This window comes from Pelophylax lessonae (genome assembly GCF_965119305.1).
Source record: "Pelophylax lessonae genome assembly, chromosome: 11".
In the NCBI taxonomy this organism is placed as follows: domain Eukaryota; kingdom Metazoa; phylum Chordata; class Amphibia; order Anura; family Ranidae; genus Pelophylax; species Pelophylax lessonae.
Genome location: NC_138778.1, coordinates 61,539,781 through 61,545,780, shown reverse-complemented (window position 1 = coordinate 61,545,780; position 6,000 = coordinate 61,539,781).

The following is a 6,000-nucleotide window of genomic DNA, read 5'->3' as shown; positions in this document are numbered from 1 at the left end:
AGTCTTAGTCCATAGGGTTCAGTATTGAGTTGGCCTACCCTTTGCAGCTATAACAGCTCCAACTTTTCTGGGAAGGCTGTCTACAAGGTTTAGGAGCGTGTCTATGGGAATGTTTGACCATTCTTCCAGAAGTGCATTTGTGAGGTTGAATGAGAAGGCCTGGCTCGCAGTCTTCGCTCTAATTCATCCCAAAGGTGTTCTATCAGGTGAGGTCAGGACTCTGTGCGGGCCAGTCATTCCTTAACCTTGTGGACAGCCTTCCCAGAAGAGCTGAAGATGGTATAGCTGACTAGGGGTGGACCAACTGAATATTGAACCCTACAAACTAAGACTGAGAGGGTATTAAAGTTCATGAGCGTATATAGGCAGGCGTCCAAATACTTTTGACAATATAGTGTGTGCATATATCTATCTACTGTATCTATCTATTTTTTTTTTTTTTCCAACCAGATTGACTTGTGTTTATCAAAAAGCAATATTTTTGTTTGTTTATGAAACTTGGTTTCTTTTTAAAGACATTAAGGGTCCTTTCAAATGGGCGATCCGATCCAATCCGCCTGTCAGTTTTCCAGGTGAACCTGATCGGATGCTCCATGCATCCCTATGGGACAGCGGATGTCAGCGGAGACATCTTCGCTGACACCCGCTGCTATCCACTTGCGATCCTGTCCGTGGAATCCGGACGGATGGAAACCCTATTTTCCATCCGTCTGGAGGATCGGATTGGATGGGATCGGATGAGAACGGACAGGCGGTCCGTTCTCATCCAATCTCCCCATAGAGGACAGCGGGGATCTGACAGCTCCATCTCCGCACACAGAGCGGAGACAGAGCTGTCATCCGCCTGCTCAGCGGGGATCGGCGAATCGATCCCCCGCTGAGCAGAACGGACCTCGACGGACGGTGTGCCGTGTGAAAGGACCCTAAATCTGTGTCTGCAGTGCATGCTCAAACCTTAATACCATAAATAACAACATGCTATTAGATTTTTACTCCAGGAGTATATAATGAGTTTTGCAATTCTAGAGCAATGCCTAAAATAATGCATTACAATTGAACTAAGCCCATTCGATTTTAGTAGACTAAAAACGTACTTGAGATTTTAGTCGACTAAAATACGACTAAAACTAAAACAATTCAGATGACTAAAATACGACTAAAACAAAAATGTAATTTTAGTCAAAAGACTGACTAAAACTAAGCAGAGATTTGACATTGTTACCAGTGGTCGAGAGAGCTTTTCTAGAGACCTCACAACCTTTGAGTCCATTTGCACGTGGTCGTCCCCCCAACGTCACCTAATATCTGCCATTTATGTGCTGTTTGACTGCCTCTTCCTCCTGAGAGTGGGGTCGCGTGTAAGGCCTGGGAGAAGGACTTGGATTGCCAGCTTGTGGCGGAGGACTAGGAACGCATCAGTACCTTGGTGCACAAGGGATCCCCTAATGTCCATACGCAGGAGAACGCTTATAAAATTAGCACTCGCTGGTACAAGGTTCTACTCCATTTACATAAAATCTTCCAGACAGCAGCAGACTGTTGCTGGCGCTGTCTTATGGACGAGGGCACATTCCTCCACAATGGTGAACATGGGGACATGTCTTAGTTTGGTCCCTTTCTGGACCAAGATTCATGATATTACGGCGCAGGTGATGGGGATGATAGTGGACTTCATGCCAAGCGAATATCTGCTTCACTATTCGTCCCTTTCTGTATGTACTTATAAGAAATCTTTGCCGATTCACATGCACGGTTGTGTGATCCGGTAGGTTGGATGGAACCATCGCCCCCCTAGCATGAAGTTGTTCATGGGAACATACTGGAGGAGCTGAACTTGACAGCCTAAAACAAATAATGTCAATGACATAAGTAGCCTTTGAAGCCCTGGCCCCAAAGGCTTGTCTTGATACAAGGTTCCTTTCTTGTTGCATCTGTCAGTACAATTTTGCTTCTGCGCACTGCTGGTGGGTCAGAATGCTATTGGTGGTTGGGCCTGGATTATAGGGTGGTTTTTCTCTGTGGCGCTCGGTGATCCGACCGAACATGGAAGCCACTACTACTTCTTTTTCTACTTTCTCTCCCCCCCCCTTTTCTCTCCACACCTTCCAGGACGGCCCACATATGAGAGATGGTAGCTCCTCCCCAAGAGGAAACACAATTTATCAACCGGTAAAAGGCCCCACCCTTCCCCTTGTCCCTCAGTTTAGATTGTGTTTCTCCCTACAGCGAAACGTTTGTTATTTTCTCTGACCCAAAACTGTGGGTGTGGACGGGTCCCCCTGTAAGCCAGGTTCAATCGGGCCAGTCACCCCCAAAGCCCCAGGCAGTCGTTCCTATGGGTGGTTCCTGTATGCCTGGGTCCAGACATCTTGCAGGGGTCTCCTCCACTCTTCCTGTTTATCGCAGTGTCTGAGGATTTTCAAAAAGCGCCGCAACCGCGCTTTAAGCCTCGCTTTGGAGACCGGAACTTCTGTTTGGAGTCGGGGCATGCGCAGTGCGATAAGGAAGAGGAGACACTCAAATCGTTTGGCGGTAACATGGCAGAGCCATCAGCCCATTTTTAAAATGAAGGCGCCTCTGGAACAGGTAAGTAAAACAGCTTCACTACCTGCCATTATGCAGGGCTGCGGGCACACTACAAGGGATGCAGTGCTGCGGGCATGGTCCACCTGTACCATGCCCACAGCACTGCATCTCCTGTAGTATGCCCACAACCCCGGATCCTCTTGTACCATGCCAGTACCCTGCATTCTCCTGCACCATGCCAGTACCCTGCATTCTCCTGCACCATGCCAGTACCCTGCATTCTCCTGCACCATGCCAGTACCCTGCATTCTCCTGTACCATGCCAGTCACCCTGCATTCTCCTGCACCATGCCAGTCACCCTGCATTCTCCTGTACCATGCCAGTACCCTGCATTCTCCTGCACCATGCCAGTCACCCTGCATTCTCCTGCACCATGCCAGTCACCCTGCATTCTCCTGTACCATGCCAGTACCCTGCATTCTCCTGCACCATGCCAGTACCCTGCATTCTCCTGCACCATGCCAGTACCCTGCATTCTCCTGCACCATGCCAGTCACCCTGCATTCTCCTGTACCATGCCCGCCGCCCTGCATTCTCACCCTAGGCTTATACTCGAGTCAATGATTTTTCCCATCTTTTTGTGGTAAAAGTAGGGGCCTCGGCTTATACTCGGGTCGGCTTATACTCGAGTATATACGGTACCTTGTCCAGGGCTGGGACATCAGTCTTTTTGCCTGCATCACAGGGTCTACCACCTGCCCAAGTTAGGGAGGAAGAGGAAGACCCAGGGGAAGTAGGGAGTCAGGCTAGGTCCCAAACTACTTCTGGGGAAGAATCGGATCCGGATAGTGAGGAGGAAGATTCCAGGGGAAACAGAAGTCTGTTTGCCTTGGAAGACTTGGAGGGACTCCTTCAAGCTGTCTATAATACAGAAGGAATCCCAGAACCTCCAAAAGAAACCTCAGTATAGGATAGAATGTACAAGGGTTTAGGCAAAAGTCCATCTAAGGCCTTTCCAGTTCACCAATCCCTGAAGGATTTAATCCTCCAAGAGTGGCAATATCCGGAGAAAAGTATCTTAAAGCCCAAAACATGTAAAAGGAAGTTTCCCTTCAAAGAAGAAGAGGTTAAAAAATTCCTAAAAATTCCCAAATTGGACGCATCCTTATCCCAAGCAACCAAGAAGTCTGACCTGTCTTTTGAGAATACAGGTAACATAACAAAGCCTATGGATAGAAAAATTGAAGCCTCGTTACAGAAAGCATGGGAGGCTAATTCATTCACTATGGCTCCAGCCTTGGCGGCATCCTGTGTCGCCAGAAATACAGACTTTTGGATAGGAAAACTCCTAAGACACACTTCTCAGGAAGGAGGTTCCCAGAATCTGATAGACTCCCTGTCAGATATAAGGAAGGTGGTAGCCTTCTTGGCAGATGCAGCAGTGGAAGCTGTGGTCGCCTCAGCCAAAACAGCTGCTCTGGTTAATTCTGCCAGAAGAGCCATTTGGTTAAAGGCTTGGGAAGGAGACTTCACTTCTAAGGTAAAGCCGTGTGGCTTGCTCTTCAAAGGGTCTTTTCTGTTTGGCACAGGCTTGGAAGAAGTACTGGCCAGATCCTCCGAGAAAGGTAAAAGCTTTCCTAGTAAACCCCCAAAGGACAGCCATAGGAAGTTTTTCAGGGGCCAGGCCTCAAGGGGTGGCAGGAAGGAACCCTTCAAGAAAGGGAGTCTTCCTAGAGCTTGGGAAAGAGATAATGTATCTCTTTTCACCCAGGAACAAGTTCCAAAAGAGGCCAAGTGACATCAAAAGTCCTTCATACCAGGGTGGTTAACCCCTAGGGTCGGTGAAGACTCCGGATCTCAGGAATACCTAGTCTATTGTTCCAACATAAAAAGTTATGTAGGCAACTAGAAGGTAATGTGTTACCATAATCCCGAAATACAGGTTTTGAAGCAAAAACCCCCTTCACAGTGGGACTTTAACCACTTTACCACCGGAGGATTTTGCTGTCTTCCGTCCAGGCCACTTTTTGCGATTCGGCGCTGTGCGACTTCAACTGACAATTGCGCGGTCGTGCGACGCCGTACCCAAACAAAATTTACGTCCTTTTTTTCCCACAAACAGAGCTTTCTTTTGGTGGTATTTGATCACCTGTGCGATTTTTACTTTTTGCGCTATAAACAAAAAAAGAGCGTTTATTTTGAAAAAATAACAATATTTTTAACATTTTTTTATATGAAATTCCCCCCAAAAAAGATGTAAAAACCAATTTTTAAAAAAAATTTTGGCCAATTTGTTTTCTGCTACCTATGTTTGGTAAAAAAAAATCGCAATAAGCGTATTTTGATTGGTTTGCGCAAAAGTTATTGCGTTTACTAACAAAGAGAAAGATTTCTGTCATTTTTGGTGTTTTTTTTTTAACGCGTAATGGCGGCGATCTGCGATTTTTTTTGCGGGACTGCGACATTGCGGCGGACAGATCGGACCCTTGACTGACATTTTTGACACTTTTGGGGGTACCAGTGACATTACTACAGTAATCAGTGCTATATATATGCACTGTTACTGTAAAAATGACACTGGCAGGGAAGGGGTTAATTTTATGGGAGAGGGAGGGGTTAATGTATGCCTGGTGCTTACTGACGTGTAGGGGGGGGAGGTGACTGAGTGAGCCATGGACAGATCGGATGTCCAGCTATGCTGAACAGTCCGATCTGTCACTCCCTGTCACTATGGAGATCCGCCCGCTGTGTTTACACACAGCGGGCGGATCTCCAGACTCGATCCCCGACGATCGGGTAAGAGCAGCGGCGATCGCCGCTGCTCCTCCCCTGGCCCGACTCCGGCTGTGAATGAAAACAGGGGGAGTGTCTGACGACGTAGTACTACGTCGTCAGACGATAACGAGCCACTCTGCCGCAGTAATATTACTGTGAGCAGTCGTAAAGTGGTTAAAGGTAACAATAAAATATATATAAAGAATTGATTTTCTAAAATATTTATTGATAAATTCTCTGAATTGTGATCTCATTAATCAAGATTCAATACAGTGGTATAACACATGACCATACATGATTGGTCCATCAAATACATAAATATATAGTGAACATAGTGCTACTTAAGGAGTGGTACATAGGACTATGGGACTATATACCACTCCTTAAGTAGCACTATGTTCACTATATATTTATGTATTTGATGGACCAATCATGTATGGTCATGTGTTATACCACTGTATTGAATCTTGATTAATGAGATCACAATTCAGAGAATTTATCAATAAATATTTTAGAAAATCAATTCTTTATATATATTTTATTGTTACCTTTAAAGTCCCACTGTGAAGGGGGTTTTTGCTTCAAAAAAAGTCTATTGTTCCAATACTGGAGCGGTGGGTGTTCCTGAAATTTACAGTGGTCACCATGGAAAGGAACAGGGGAAGACTCATCTCATAAAAACAAGGGAATCTTCCAGT